The sequence below is a fragment of the Eretmochelys imbricata genome, chromosome 4 (genome assembly GCF_965152235.1).
Source record: "Eretmochelys imbricata isolate rEreImb1 chromosome 4, rEreImb1.hap1, whole genome shotgun sequence".
Lineage (NCBI taxonomy): Eukaryota > Metazoa > Chordata > Testudines > Cheloniidae > Eretmochelys > Eretmochelys imbricata.
The window spans coordinates 1,985,872-2,002,004 of NC_135575.1; the positions used below are offsets into that span (position 1 = coordinate 1,985,872).

The 16,133-nt window shown below is 47.6% G+C and overlaps 1 protein-coding gene and 1 pseudogene across 1 annotated transcript in view; both read right to left on the minus strand.

The window, feature by feature from the left end:
- Positions 1-16,133, minus strand: part of LOC144263816 (class I histocompatibility antigen, F10 alpha chain-like) — a 1,122,758-nt gene that overhangs the window by 320,434 nt on the left and 786,191 nt on the right. The gene's annotated exons all lie outside the window — the stretch shown is intronic.
- LOC144263435 (E3 SUMO-protein ligase ZBED1-like) lies at positions 10,857-12,567 on the minus strand (annotated as a pseudogene).

Sequence of the window (16,133 nt, forward strand, 5' to 3'; positions counted from 1 at the left end):
CCTAGGTCTCCTCTGCTTCGGTTTCAACCCAATTTTGTTCATGGAGGTTCTGGATATGTTGGGGAAACTTCATGCCACAAGATTTCATTTGGATCCACATCCTGTCTGACTGGTGGGGAAGTACTTGGCTCTTTAACAACACCAGTGCTCAGGGATCTGGATCTGCATCTGCACTGGCTGCCCATTGGCTTTCATGGGGAGTTTAAAGAGTTGGTTTTGACACAGAGAGCCCTAAATGGCCTGAGACCCTCCTACCTGAGAGACACCTCCCTTCACATGCCATGACACTGCTCCATTAGAGGTGAGTGGAGAGACTCCAGCTATAGTCCCATCCCCCCTATGAATAAAAGAAGGGCTGCTGGCAGGGTGTTCATTGGGTTGAACTTGCCTGAATCTGTTGACCGTCTGGGCATACTATAAACCTGTCTGTTTGGGCAGGTACCACCAGACAGCTAAGGCAGGTGGGTTTTGTGCAGGACAGGGCAAAATGCGAAGGATTGGGAGATTTTGATTTGTAACATGCGTGGGGAAGGAAAAATACCTGGTCTAGCTCCTCCCAGGCCCAAATTGCCTGGAGTGAACCAGGGCAGAAGATCTCATAGCCATGGGCAAATGATTTGAGCAGTCAGTGACCTACTGCTGTTGCTGAGGTGAAGAGCTGGCTGCTGTCTCTTCCAACCAATCTGGCAGCCTTTTACAGCCAGCTGCACTCGTTAGGTTGCCCAGAGACTGGCTCTGCTGCAGCCCTGATTCCTGACAATCAGCAAGTCTCAGCCACTGTAGGTGACTCAGTTCAACACTTGGGCACCACCGGCATTCACAAAAATGCTTCTGTCTAACCTTGGGGGCCTGTGCTACTCTGCTCAAGTCTGTAGGTGCCTACTTCTCAGTGGCTGGCCATGTGCTCAGCCCCCTAAGTCCCAGGTCTGCCCAGCAGCTCAGCACCTCACTCCTGCCTGAGCCCCAGAGGGAATCCAAAGCTAGACATTCCCCTGCCTTCCTCGCCTTTGGAGCTGGATGTGATAGTCGCTTTCTGAGCATGCCTAACACCCAGAAAAAGCCCAGAGGAGAGGGTGCCCCCCTCTCACTTATAATGCTTGGCCCAGTGGTGAGAGCACTCATCCTGCCCCCCTCTCACTTCCCCTTCCTCTTGGTGAGTGCTGGCCTTGCTCAGGTACTTAACACCAGGAAGAGGTTTGTGTTTGTGAATTGCAAAGAGAGATAGATGCTTCCCTGCAGCCCTGACTGGTGCCTGGCTCCTTTTGAGGGGACTTAGGCCTGGTTTACTCAAGTGTAGGAGGAAGACCAGAGGAAGGAAGTGAGAAGCAGGGCTGGTCAAAAGCTTTCCACTGGAAATTTTTTCAGCTGGAAATTGGGTTTTCAGCAAAATGAAACTTTTCATGGAAAGTGTCTGTTTTCCTCAAAAATACCCAGTTTCTTCTCAGAATATCAAGAAGCTGAAGACTCAAATATTTTGGACATACACTGACTTTAGTTTTTCATTGATTTTTTTATTTTCAGCAGGGTTTGTTTGTTTTTACCAAAAATTTTGGTTTGGTGCTATGCATTGTTTTCAGTGAAAAGTCAGTTTTCCACTGAAAATGTTGACAAAAACATTTTCCTTAGTTTTAATTGAAAATGTCAATGGTGAAAAAAACAGTTTCTGACCAACTCTAGTGAGAAGCCCAAGGCCTGGGAAGACCACAGAAAGAGAGAAAAGGTCCCTCTGGGGGAGGAGACCAAAGTGGTTAGCGGAGATACCAGCAGGCTTGGGAGATTCCCGATAAGAAAGAAACCATGCTGGGGCTCACTGAGGGTGGTGAGGGGAGAGAAGCAGCGGCGTGTTAGTGCCTCGGCCAACAAGACCTGGGCCTAGGGCGGCAAATTTGCAGGAGCGGCAAATTTATAATAGTAGCATTTTTGTAATCGCGGCATCCGTGAAGCGCGCCGCGATTCTACAAATCCTAGCGCGTGTTGAAACCACCCATTTAGTAAAGAACAAACTCATGACAGTCCTAAGCGTTAACAATGGGACCGGAAAAAGAAATTAAGCGGTTCTCAGTTCAAAAAAATGCTATACAAAAGAAAGAAAGGGAAAATGAAAGGATAACAAAAATGTGCAAACTGGATCCCTTTGTTGTATCAGTTAGTGCCGACAGTGAGACAGAAAAATAGTTGAAAGCGGTAGTGAAGTAAAAAGTGAAAATATTGGCGTTGATATTGAAAATATTAGTGTGATTAAAGTACATAGTGAAACTAAGGAAGAAATTCCAGCTGCGGTTCGTGTTGAAGAAAATGCTCCACATACTAGCATATCAGAGACTACCAGGAATCATGTTGCTCTGGATATCTTTGACAATACTGCAGAGATATGCAAATCATGTCAATCAGAAATTCAATCTGACATTAAAATATCTACTATAAGTGATGACCTGGCCCAATGGATATTGAATGATGCTACAATTGAGTATTTATCAACGCACGATATTAAATAAAATATTGATAGTGATTTTACTAACTTCAAAAAGACGATATACTGATAAAATGCGTGTTCTAACAAAAAATGTCTTTGAATGACATCTTTTAAATGGTGAAGTAAAGCCACAACAATATCTTGTATATTCGGAGAACAAAGGAGCCGTGTTTTGTGCCCCATGTCGATTATTCGGAGGGATCTCTAGTCTGGCGACAAGTGGATACCATGACTGGAAAAACATATCAGCTCGATTACGTGAGCATGAAAATTCGACTGAACATAAAACGTATGTACTGACAATGGTGAAGAGATGCGAGATATCTGAAAGAATTGATACGAATTTAACATTTCAAATGGAAGAAAATGTTATTTATTGGAGAAATGTGTTGAAGAGGATTGTAGCAGTGGTAAAGAAACTTTCAAGCAGAGGACTTGCATTTAGAAGTAAGGTGGAAACATTTGGATCACCTTATAACAGCAATAACATGACGGCCCTTGAGCTTGTCGCAGAATTCAATCCATTTTTAGTAAATCACATTGCATGTTATGGAAATGAAGGTCGAGGTAACGTATCTTATCTTTCATCCTATATATGTAATGAATTTATAAAACTGATGGCTTCAAATGTGATATCAAATATAATTAAAGAAGTAAAAGAACCCAAATATTTCTCGATAAGCGTTGACTCAACTCCCAACACATCTCATGTTGATCAATTGGCTTTTATACTGAGATATGTAAACGATGATGGCATACCAGTAGAGAGGTTTCTTTGTTTTTTACCAAATACTGGCCACAAATCAGAACAGTTAGCTGATGCTGTACTTTCAACTTTGAATTGTTATGGATTAGGTATTGCAAACTGCCGTGGCCAGTCGTACGACAATGCCACTAACATGTCTGGTGTATATAGCGGGTTGCAAGCAAGAATAAAGAATATAAATCCTTACGCCATATATGTGCCTTGCTCTGCGCATTCTTTAAATCTGGGGTTGGAGTATGTGCAGCAGAAAGTGGTCAAGAAGCATGTTCATTTTTCTCAACTGTCCAACATCTTTATTCATTTTTTTCTGCCTCTACTCACCGGTGGGAGATTTTACTATCTAATTTAAAGCCAGGCAGTAAAGTAATAAAAAGACTTTCTGAGACTCGATGGTCATCTCGAGTGGAAGCTTGTCATAATTTGAGTGAAAACTGGAATGCTATAATTAAAGCCTTAAATATAATTAAGGAAGATGCTACTGAGAACAGAAACCTGTTACACGTAATGAAGCTGCAGGCCTGCAGCAAAAACTCCACCAACTTGAGGCAGCTTTTATGGCTGTATTTTGGAGCTCACTCTTGGAAAGATTTCATATAACTAGCCAAAAACTGCAAAATGTTTATATTGATATACAGACAGTTGTAGAATTCTACAACTCACTCATAGGATACATTAACTCTATACGGGACTTGTTTGATATGTACGAAGAGACAGCCAAAGAAAAATCTTAAATTGAAGACTACGAATTTGACACACGGTGAAAAAGAAAGCGTAAACTTCAATCTGATGAGACACGCAAAGTTGAAGTGGAAATGTGTGGTAGAGATAAATTTAAAGTAGATACCTTTTTAACAATATGAGACCTTGTATGCTCCGAATTGAAATGCAGAAGTAATGTGTATCAAGAAATTTATGGCAGATTTCAGTTTCTCTCTCACATTACCAATACTTCAACAACAGATATAATAGTTCACACTAAAATATTACTGCTACAATACCAAGGAGATTTAGAAGAATCATTCGTGAATGAGTGTCTCCATTTTCGATTGTATTTGGAAGGTGTCAAATTTCCTGAAAATGAAAAGAAGTCAATTTTAAGATATTGCAGCCTTCTTGGAAATCAAAACATTCATTCAGTATATCCAAATATTGATAGTGCCTTCCGAATGTTCGTTTGCAACCTGCTACAAACTGTTCAGCGGAACGATCATTTTTGGCATTAAAAAGGGTGAAAAACTATTTGAGGGCTAATCTCAGTTAAGAAAAATTAAACTCCCTTTCTCTCCTGACAATTGAAAAGGATCTAACAACTTCTCTGGATTACACAGAATTAATTAATAAGTTTGCCGCTCAAAGGTGTAGGCATAAACGAATGTAATTACTTACTACTCACATACTTTTATTTCATCTACATACAATAAAAAAATAAGTATTTGATATACACCGGACCCCCGCTTGAAGGCAGGGTTTTGGATCCATGCGCGGTCCGGTGCTATAAGCGAAATCGCGCTATACAGACGCGTGTTCAAGCGAGGGTCCGCTGTACTTGTAATTCTCTTTATAATAAAACTTGTAAATGTTCAATTATTTTAATGATATTTAGATTCATTTTAGTTCAAACGAATTTTTTAAAAAAACTAAAACAAGTTCATATGGGGGGCGGGGGCGGCAATTATTTCAGGGCCTCGGGGCGGCAAAATCATGAATCCGCCCCGGAGAGAAGGGCTGAGTTAAGGGAAGAGCTCGGTGCCGCTGGTGGGGCTGGGTGTGAAGCAGCACCTGTAACTGTGCATTTCCTGGCGTTCAGGAGTCTGTGGTTTGCTTTTCCCGCCGCACTGACATTCATTCTGGGTCAGTGTGGAGAGACCTTTCACTGAGCATTTCCTGCTTTCTAACGGTTGTGTCTGAGGTGCTGAACCCCACATGCCACAGAGATGTAGGAAGCAGAAGCCCCTGCTGTGCAGAAGCTGCCTTAACTTCACCTTCACAAAGGTGTTTTTTTGGGGTTTTTTTTAGCTGAATATTGTGTGCGTTTCCATGTGCATCTGTTGGGGCATTTAGGACTCGGCGGGTTTTGTGTTCTAGTTTTTTGCCTCTGCCCAGCTTCACAGACCTTCTCCCCTTCAGCTTAGTGATCTGGGAGCCTGGGTAGAGCCCTGCACACACTGCAGATGCTCACACTCACTAGCCTCCTCAGTGTGAACATAGTAAAGCATTGTAGAGAAAACCACTTTTGGCAAACTTGGCAGCCCTGTGACCTTGAAGAGGTGCCCTGGTCTACTGTGGGCAGACCGTATCACACTGTCTGGAGTGTTGCTGGAAATGGTTGATATCTTGTTTACATGGGCAGCCAGGTTGTTTTCAACACCAGTTCAGGGATAAGATGGATCTGACAACTATTGTCAAAAATGGGTAATTTTCCTAGAACGGACAGGGTCACTGAGTCCCTCCCATTTTGCCTGAGGGGAGGAGCTCTCAGCGACATGGGGATAAGCTTATCTATGCTACCAAGAGAGCAAAGGTGTTTGTTCAGTCTCTAGGGTCTAGCTCTATGGAACAGGATCCAAATGCAGCAAAGACCTTTGGACTGACATTTTCTGAGGAGAGAGGTACCTTTCTGCTCTGAGATGAACACGTTGCAGCATACATGAGGGTGACAAGGAACTTGTTTGTCCTCCCATAGAAAGAGCCATGGCAGCGGCAGATCCTACAAAAAATGTTAAAGATCAAGTTACTTGTTCCATCTGTTTGGATTTATTTCGAGACCCTGTGACTGCTGAGTGTGGACACAGCTTCTGCACAGACTGTATCGCTCAGCACTGCGAGGAAAAGGAGAATAACTGTCCTCAGTGCAGAAAGAGGTTCCAAAAGAGCAACTTAAGGCCGAACAGGGAGCTGAAGAATATTGTGGATTCAATACCCCAGTTAAGTTCACTAATTGTGGAAAAACCTGTCAGAGGAAATATGTGTGAGAGACACCAAGAGCCTTTGAAGCTCTACTGCAAAGAAGATCAAATCCCCCTATGCCTGGTGTGCGATAGATCCTGGCGTCACCGCCATCACACGGTGGTTCCCATGGAGGAGGCTATCCAGGAGTATAGGGTAGGGAACATTAATTTGCTTTGTTTATTAAACTTCAGGGGAAAACATCTTTTCCCTACTAATATAAAGGGTTATGTTTCTGGAAAGGGAGGCTGGCGGTCCATGTGCACAAACACACGCAGGACTGCATGTCCTCATTTTCACATGTGATTACCACGAATAGAGGGGCACACTAAATATTCACATGCACTAATGGTAACGCAGCTGCCGAGCCATTTAAACGCGCAAATAAAGTTGTGCATGCCCAGAAAAGGGGAGTGATTTACCAGAGAAGTGATGTGTCCTAGTAAATTCAGCATGTGAGTGTGATTCAGGACTCCTGTGTTCTATGCTGGCTCTTCTACTGACTGGCTGTTTGACCTTGGGGAACTTGCACTGAGCTTCCGTTTCCCAGTGCATAAGTCGGAGACAGTGAGATTTACCTATGGCATATGTGCTGTGAGGTTAAAATGTCTGTAAAGTGCATTGCAAGTACAAAGTATGGTTAGCACAGTCGGTGACAGGGCTATAATTTAGGATTCTTCTGACACACAGCTGGGTGATCATTCCCTTGGCCATGTGCCCGTAGAGGGACAGCAAGAGAAAAGACAGTTAATTCTCGAAGACTTTGTGTGTTTAGAGCAGTTCAGTTGATTCAACATTTCCCTGTGCAGCTAAGTATCCACACATGTATGCTCAGACCATTCCTGTCAGTCATTGCTTAAAAGCAGTGACATTCTCTCCTTCTATCCGTGCGCCACAAACCATTTCTAGATGTTCATAAATTTCCTTATCTTAATTTTTTTTTTTAAAAACATTGTTAAAAGCACCTATTACTCCGCTCAGGCGTCGGGGTAAGAAGGGGTAGAAGGAAGCAGATCCGAGTGAGTGGCTGTTATTCTACTACAGCGTTCCGATGACTCTCCCCTGCGGCGCCTCCCGCTGTCCTTCTGGGAATTAGCTCTTTTGCCAGCTCCAGAGCACCCTCTGCAGGCCGGTGTCCTGCGTACCTCAGGCCCCGTGTCCCTCCCGGACCCCGGTGCCCCTTTATCTTGGGTGCTGCCCCCTGGCAGTATCCCCGCCGTCTCTGGGTCTCCCCTCCCCGGGGAACCCCCAACCCTCTATCCCCACCTCGCCTCAGTCTATGGCTGCTGCCCGTCACTATCTAGTCCCCATTCCCTGGGGCAGACTGCAGTGTACAAGCCATTCATCATTGGCAAGGGGAGTTTGGACCTGCTGCCTTGGCCTACCCTGGGCCGCACCTCTGCAACCCCAGTAGCCTTCCTGGCCTTTCATCAAAGGCCTGCAGCCTGGGGGGTTTCCAGGCTGGAGCTCCCCCAGCTCCTCTGGCCTTCTCCCAGCCCTGCTCCACTCTGGGTGCTTTGCTCTGCTCCCTAGCAGCCAGGCCCGTCTCTCTCTACCGGCAGAGAGAGAATGTGTCTGGTCCTGGCCCACTGCCCTCTTGTAAGGGCCAGCTGGGCCCTGACTGGGGCGTGGCCACAGCTGGGGCTGCTCCCCCAATCAGCCTTCCCCAGCCACAGCCCTCCCGGGGCTGCTTCTAGGCCCTCCGGGCAGGAGCGGGGTGACTACCCCGCTACAGCTACACAAGAAGCTGGATGTATCTACTGAAATGATCAGCTCTGAACTAGTTATTCGTGACTTTGTCATCATTCTGGTTCAGAATTAACTGTTCAAATGCATGGGGAAAGTTCACACCACTGTTCCCTCTAAGTGCGGCATGAATTTTGTTATGTGCACCAATATGGAGGTTAGGTGTTGCGGGGGTGGGGCCAAGGGGTTCAGAGTGTGGGAGGGGGCTCAGGACTGGGGCAGAAGGTTGGGATGTGTGAGGGGGTGAGGGCTGTGGCTGGGGGTGGGGTGGGAGATGAGTTTGGGGTGCAGGAGGGGGCTCAGGGCTGGGGCAGAGGCTTGGGGTGTGTGAGGGGGTGAGGGCTGTGGCTGGGGGTGCAGACTCTGGGGTGGGGTGGGGGATGAGTTTGGGGTGCAGGAGGGGGTTCAGGGCTGGGGCAGAGGGTTGGGGTGTGGGCTGTGGGGTGGGGCCTGGGATGAGGAGTTGGGGTGCACGCTGCCCCAGGGAGAGAGGACTGCCCCAGGCCTCTCTCATCGCAGCAGCCTGAGGCCAGGTGAGAGGTGCCTCTCCATAGCCGCAGCAGCTCCAGCGGGGCCGGGTTGTGGGGGGGGAGCCATTCCATGGCCGTGGCAGGACCGGGCTAGGCTGAGTGGGGGCTGGAGAGGGGGCATATCCCCTGGCTGCGGCAGGACTGTGCCAGGGCTAGATTGGGGCCAGGGTAGGGGCGCCTCTCCCCCGGCCATGGCAGGTCCATGCTGGTGGAGAGCCAGCTCTCCCCACCTCAGCCCCGAGCCCCTGCCCGGGGCTTAATAGGCAGCTGTGTAGCCGCATGGCCACACAGCTTAGATGGAGCTTAGGTTCACACCTCCCTGAGGAGCAAGTCAATGGGGCTTGCACATAGCAGGGTGTGGGACAAAGGACTCCTTACCCTCCAGCCCCACAGGCCAGTAGCTAGACACAGAACAGCTGTAAAGTTGTTCCAGTGACACTATTACAGGCCACAGGCTGTAGACACAGCTAGGATGCTTGTGTGCTCCCCACGCAGGGATTTCCAGTCACACAGTCATCAATCTACTGGGCAAACTCCGGGAGCTCCACTGCGTTTAGGGCCTTTTATGCTCCCCGAGGGATTGGGAATCTGCATTTGCCCTTTGGAGCTATTGTGTCAGTCTGACTGCCGGGCCTGGTTTGGAACAGGTTCGAACGAGATCATTGAAAACACTAAGGGGTTGAAACTCTTTTTTCCCCCCACCATGTCTCACTCTTAAAGGGAAAAAAAAGTGTTCTTACAAAGCAAAATATATATTTAGATTAGTTAAGGTTGCCTCGTCCTCCTGTAGAATATGGGGAGTGGCTAAACTTAAACCTCTGAAAATCTGAAACGAATTGTAAAGATAACAAAAATCTTTAACTTTTAAAAACTAGGAAATACATCATTAAAGTTCCCCAGCTCCTCCAACACAGCATTAACTCTGCCCTTTGGAGGCATATTGCTACTGGGAATGGTTTGGCAAAGACGATGTCATGATATGTAGACATGAAGAAAGAGGAAGAATGTGCCGTTGGTTATGTTGTGTTCCACAGATCTGAATTGCAGATTTATCTGCACGCACTCCCTCTGGATTCACGGGTTTAGTTGTAGCTGCATTGACTGGGGGGAAGTATGAGTTGGCTCGGGTTGGGAGAGCTGTCACGGTGATGCAACAAGGGAGGCGCACGTGTACCTTGCGGGATCAGTCATGCCTTCTCTCAGACGTGAGTTCTGTAGGCTGTGTCTGCAGAGGTTCACTGAGGTCTTCTAGCCTTGGGGGCTGTCTGCAGCCTGGTGTCAGGCAGGGCAGTGGTCTCCAGGGCATGCCGAGGGGTAAGTGAAGGCAGTGGTGCAGAAGGGCTGCTCAGGGCCAGGGCAAAGGGTGGTGACATGTTGCCGGTGGTTTGTGTGCAGCAGACTCAGGGTTTGACTGCAGGCCAGGTGCAGGCAGCTTCTCTGTGCTACGCTGGATGGGACCCAGGAGTTTGCTTCCCTGCCCCGGCTGCTGGACCCAGGCAGGGAAAGGGAGGCTGAGAGGAGCAGGCAGGGGAGCAGCAGGAAGAGCAGCTGGAGGCAGCAGCAGTGTCGGAAGGTGAGGGGTTCTCCGCTCCCCCCCCCCCGGGCAATGCCGTGCGCACTCACCTTCCCCAGCCAGAGCCACCAAGTCTCCTGTGACGTCCTGTCAGACCCCAGCCGCTGCTCAGAGCAGGGTGTGCTGAACACAAAGAGAAGTTTATGATGGTCATATGCAAATGATATGTACATATGCAAATTGGTATATTGAATAATTTGCATAACTATTACATATGGAGAGGCACAACACTTGACCATTATGGTCAAAGTTAAGATTCTGCGTCAGTGTGTGAAGTAGGTTGTGTGTTGCTTTCTCCACTGGAGGAGGGAGTGAGTTCGTATCTGTCAGGGACACTGGCCAGTGTGGTAAGTATGCATGAGGGGTGGAGAGTATCCCATTCTGTGGGAATTCCTTACTTTTATGGGTTTAGGTCAGTGGGCTTAGGCCTTAGACCACTGTAACCAGTCTTTAAGTCATTCGGATTTGTAGTAGGGCTGTCAAGCAATTAAAAAAAATTAATCACAATTAACCGCTTGATTAATTGTGCTGTTAAACAATAACAGAATACTATTTAATTAACTATTTTGGATGTTTTCTACATTTTCAAATATATTGATTTCAATTACAACACAGAATACAAGATGTACAGTGCTCACTTTATATTTTTATTACAAATATTTGCACTGTAAAAAAGAAACTTCAATTCACTTCATTGAAGTACTGTAGTGGAATCTTTTATCATGAAAGTTGAACTTACAAATGTAGAATTATGTAAAAAAGAATGACTGCACTTAACAATAAAACAATGTAAAACTTTAGAACCTACAAGTCCACTCAGTCCTACTTCTTGTTCAGCCAATCGCTCAGACAAACAAGCTTGTCTACATTTGTGGGATATAATGCTGTTTACAATGTCACCTGAAAGTGAAAACAGGCGTTTGCATGGCACTCTTGTACCCAGTGTAGCAAGATATTTATGTGCCAGATGCGCTAAAGATTCATATGTCCCTTCATGCTTCAAGCACCATTCCAGAGGACATGCATCCATGCCGATGATGGGCTCTGCTTGGTAATGATCCAAAGTAGTGCGGACTGACCCATGTTCATTTTCATCAGATGCCATCAGCAGAAGACTGATTTTCTTTTTTGGTGATTCGGGTTCTGTAGTTTCCACATCGGAATGTTGCTCTTTTAAGACTTCTGATAGCATGCTCCACACTCCGTCCCTCTCAGATTTTGGATGGTGCATCAGATTCTTAAATGTAGGGTCTAGTGCTGTAGCTATTTTTAGAAATCTCACATTGGTACCTTCTTTGCGTTTTGTAAAATCTGTTGTGAAAGTGTTCTTAAATCTAGCAACATGTGCTGGGTTGTCATCAGAGACTGCCATAATGCGTAATATATGGCAGAATGTGGGTAAAACCACAGAGCAGGAGACATACAATTTGCTCCCTCCTCCCCGCAAGGAGTTCAGTCAAAAACCTGCAGGGCTCAAGCATTGTTTCTAGCTTTTGCAGTTTTTCAAAATCCTTATCTGTCAGCACTGATAAATGGTGCTTTTGAAGAGCTAACGTGGATGTGATAGAGACGTTTTGCAAAGCAGGCACTGAATCATAGCCAATGTGGAGTTCCATCTGGTTGAAATAGCTTGTACAAGAGGTTCTTGTTTCTGTCCGTTTGCAGCTTGTTGTGTTCCTAGCTCTGTACTGTTAGCAGGGTTGTGTTTGAAATGGCCCACAAGTTTTTCTACATTTTGCCAGCACGTTTTCAAAACCAGCATCACTGAGCGCTACTGTAATGGATCGCTGACGACTGTGAGCAATGCACGCCATGTGTGCAAAAGGCAAGCGACTGGCTGCTGCTGCCATATTACGTGCACGGTCAGTACTAATTGTTGTTACCTTCTTTTGAATATTCCAATCTTGTGCAACATCCATGAGATGCTCTGCACATGCTTCAGCAGAATGTCTCTCCTCCGCATGAGTTACTGTTACAGCAAACGACTGCAGTGTCCATGCAGCATCGATAAGTGATCACCGGTCAGAGCAACAGCCAGTGCATTTTTCAGAAGCTCCACATCGTAGTCTTCTCGTTGTCATACAGGTCGTTTATTCGTGATGCAGTGGCTCCTCGGGAGGGCAAGGCGTATGACTGATCGGAAGATACAATTTGAATAATATCTCTTAGCCCTCTGTCATTTACAACATTGCGTGGTCTGCCGTGCATAGCTATCCACTCTGCAATAGCGTTGGTTAAGGTGTTGTATTTTGTTTGATCCATGGGCTTGTAGGAACCCTGAAACTCTGTAATTGTACTCTGCCATGGCTGGCTGGATTTGTTTGCTGGCAGTGGGTTATATGTAGTGCAAGATCTGGAGACAAAAGCATGTTTATCACATAGGTGGGACTGCAGACTTGAAGTGTTTCTACGGTACTGGAACTCAGCCTTGCAATAGCTACAGATAACAGTCTGTTTAGCCACAGAACCATCTGGCAGCATTTTGAACAAACTTCCCATTCAAAAGACCTGAACCGTTGCTGCTTTGCTCCATTAACTTTCTGATATTTTATCGCTCCAGATCATGAAAACACTGTGTCACTATCGGGAATAATTCAATAAATTCTTCTGTATAATCAATATATTTGTGTCCTGTTCAAAAGAGTCCTTGCCGTGGATATGGAAAGATTTTACTCAGGATTAACATTCAGAAGGGGAATGAATTGTGTAGGAGACTTTCCCCCCCTGCTGCTGCGGGGTTGGCCTTTGTATACGATTCTGTATGTGTCCTTCAGAGGAGCCTTGGCTTATTAAAGGGGTGAGATTTTTTTTTAATCTCAGAAAGTCAGTACTCCGGAGATGAGAGGGGCCTGGGTTGCACAGGAGAAAGGTGAATTGCTGATGCTGCTCCCGTTGGGTTGGGATTCTGAGCTCACCAGGTTCACCTCCTGTCCAAAGAGCTTCATCTCAGACATCTGCATTTAGTGTTGGGGGAGGACAGGGCAGGGGGGAAGGAAGCAATGACTTGTGCAGGAGGAGAGTCAGGGAGGACAGGGGATGGCAAAGAGGAGGGGGAGAAAGCAATAACTTGTGCGAGAGACGGGTGCGGGATGTGCCTCGCTGCTGCTTCTGGAAGGGTGGTTTCTGGTACTGGGCTTGCCAGGCTCACTTCCTTTTACTGAGCTCAGTGAGCTCCCTTCAGCTGAGTGAGCCCTTCTCTGAGGGTGGATTTCACCTCAGGAACTCCTCATACTGCAGGGGAGGAGAGGCTGGTGTGGGGAGGCTGAGCTGGCCGGGCCCATGTTCTCTATGGGGTACCCCTGCAGTGAGTGGCCAGCTATGAGCAATGGGGCACGACGCAGGGGGATTGGTCCTGGGAGTGAGGGGCTGGCCGGGAACGATAGGCCATGGGCTGGCGAGGGTGACAATACATCCCATTTTGGCCAGGACAGTCCCTTTTCAGCCCTGTCCCAGCCGGCCCTAGCTTTTTGCCAAACCTGGGCATTTGTGCCTGCTGCAAGGCAGAGCGGAGAGTGGCGGCTCTGCCCAGGGGTCAGATGAAAGCACGGCCTGCCAGCAAGAAAGTGGAGAAATTTGCGGCTGGTGGGCAGTGCTGGCATCAGAGCTGACCCCTGGGTGGGCAGTGCAGAGCTGGGGTGGGGGGGATCAGCCTCAGCCAGGGGAGGCTCAGAGTTGAGGGCGAGGGGATCAGTCTCAGCCGCAGGCAGCCCAGGGGGGTGTCAGCCCCCACCATGGGCAGCCCAGGACTGGGGGGGAGGTGAGCCCCAGACGTGCGCAGTGCAGAGCTGGAGGGGGTTAAGTACCAGCTGCGGGTGGTATGGGGCTTGGGAGTGAGAGTCAGCCCCCAGGCTCAGAGGGGTCAGCCCCAGCCCCAGGTGCATAGTGCTCATGGGGGGGTCAGCCCCAGTTGCGGGCGGCACAGGGCTGGGCGGGGGTAGACCTCACAGTGGGCAGTGTGGAGTTCAGGGAGGGGAGGGCTCAACCAGCCTCAATCCCAGCTGCAGGTAGCACGGGGCTCAGCCCCAGAGGTGGGCGATGGTGGGGTGGGGGGGTCAGCCCCAGTCCCAGGAGGCAAAGGGAGGGGGGCTTGGGTGAGCCCTGCAAGGGGGGGTGGCTGGAGCAAGCCCTCCTGACTGTTTTACTTTAAGAAATGTGGTCACCCCCCTGGGAGGGGAGGGGGGGTGCCAAGGTCTCTACTTCTCCCCTAAAAAGAAAAGGAGGACTTGTGGCACCTTAGAGACTAACCAATTTATTTGAGCATGAGCTTTCGTGAGCTACAGCTCACTTCATCGGATGCATACCGTGGAAACTGCAGCAGACTTTATATACACACAGAGACCATGAAACAATACCTCCTCCCATCCCACTGTCCTGCTGGTAATAGCTTATCTAAAGTGATCATCAAGTTGGGCCATTTCCAGCACAAATCCAGGTTTTCTCACCCTCCGCCCCCCCCACCCCCAAACTCACTCTCCTGCTGGTAATAGCCCATCCAAAGTGACCACTCTCCCCACAATGTGTATGATAATCAAGGTGGGTCATTTCCAGCACAAATCCAGGTTTTCTCACCCTCCGCCCCCCCCACCCCCAAACTCACTCTCCTGCTGGTAATAGCCCATCCAAAGTGACCACTCTCTTCACAATGTGTATGATAATCAAGGTGGGTCATTTCCAGCACAAATCCAGGTTTTCTCACCCTCCGCCCCCCCACATACAAACTCACTCTCCTGCTGGTAATAGCCCATCCAAAGTGACCACTCTCTTCACAATGTGTATGATAATCAAGGTGGGCCATTTCCTGCACAAATCCAGGTTTTCTCACCCCCTCACCCCCCTCCAAAAACCACACACACAAACTCACTCTCCTTCTGGTAATAGCTCAGCCAAAGTGACCACTCTCCCTACAATGTGCATGATAATCAAGGTGGGCCATTTTCAGCACAAATCCAGGTTTTCTCACCCCCCCACACCCATACACACACAAACTCACTCTCCTGCTGGCAATAGCTCATCCAAACTGACCACTCTCCAAGTTTAAATCCAAGTTTAACCAGAAGGTCTTGGGGGGGGTAGGAAAAAACAAGGGGAAATAGGCTACCTTGCATAATGACTTAGCCACTCCCAGTCTCTATTTAAGTCTAAATTAATAGTATCCAATTTGAAAATGAATTCCAATTCAGCAGTTTCTCGCTGGAGTCTGGATTTGAAGTTTTTTTATTGTAAGATAGCGACCTTCATGTCTGTGATTGCGTGACCAGAGAGATTGAAGTGTTCTCCGACTGGTTTATGAATGTTATAATTCTTGACATCTGATTTGTGTCCATTTATTCTTTTATGTAGAGACTCTCCAGTTTGACCAATGTACATGGCAGAGGGGCATTGCTGGCACATGATGGCATATATCACATTGGTGGATGTGCAGGTGAACGAGCCTCTGATAGTGTGGCTGATGTTATTAGGCCCTGTGATGGTGTCCCCTGAATAGATATGTGGGCACAGTTGGCAACGGGCTTTGTTGCAAGGATAGGTTCCTGGGTTAGTGGTTCTGTTGTGTGGTATGTGGTTGTTGGTGAGTATTTGCTTCAGGTTGCGGGGCTGTCTGTAGGCAAGGACTGGCCTGTCTCCCAAGATTTGTGAGAGTGTTGGGTCATCCTTCAGGATAGGTTGTAGATCCTTAATAATGCGTTGGAGGGGTTTTAGTTGGGGGCTGAAGGTGACGGCTAGTGGCGTTCTGTTATTTTCTTTGTTAGGCCTGTCCTGTAGTAGGTGACTTCTGGGAACTCTTCTGGCTCTGTCAATCTGTTTCTTCACTTCCGCAGGTGGGTATTGCAGTTGTAAGAAAGCTTGACAGAGATCTTGTAGGTGTTTGTCTCTGTCTGAGGGGTTGGAGCAAATGCGGTTGTATCGCAGAGCTTGGCTGTAGACGATGGATCGTGTGGTGTGGTCAGGGTGAAAGCTGGAGGCATGTAGGTAGGAATAGCGGTCAGTAGGTTTCCAGTATAGGGTGGTGTTTATGTGACCATTGTTTATTAGCACTGTAGTGTCCAGGAAGTGGATCTCTTGTGTGGACTGGACCAGGATAAGGTTGATGGAGCCAGG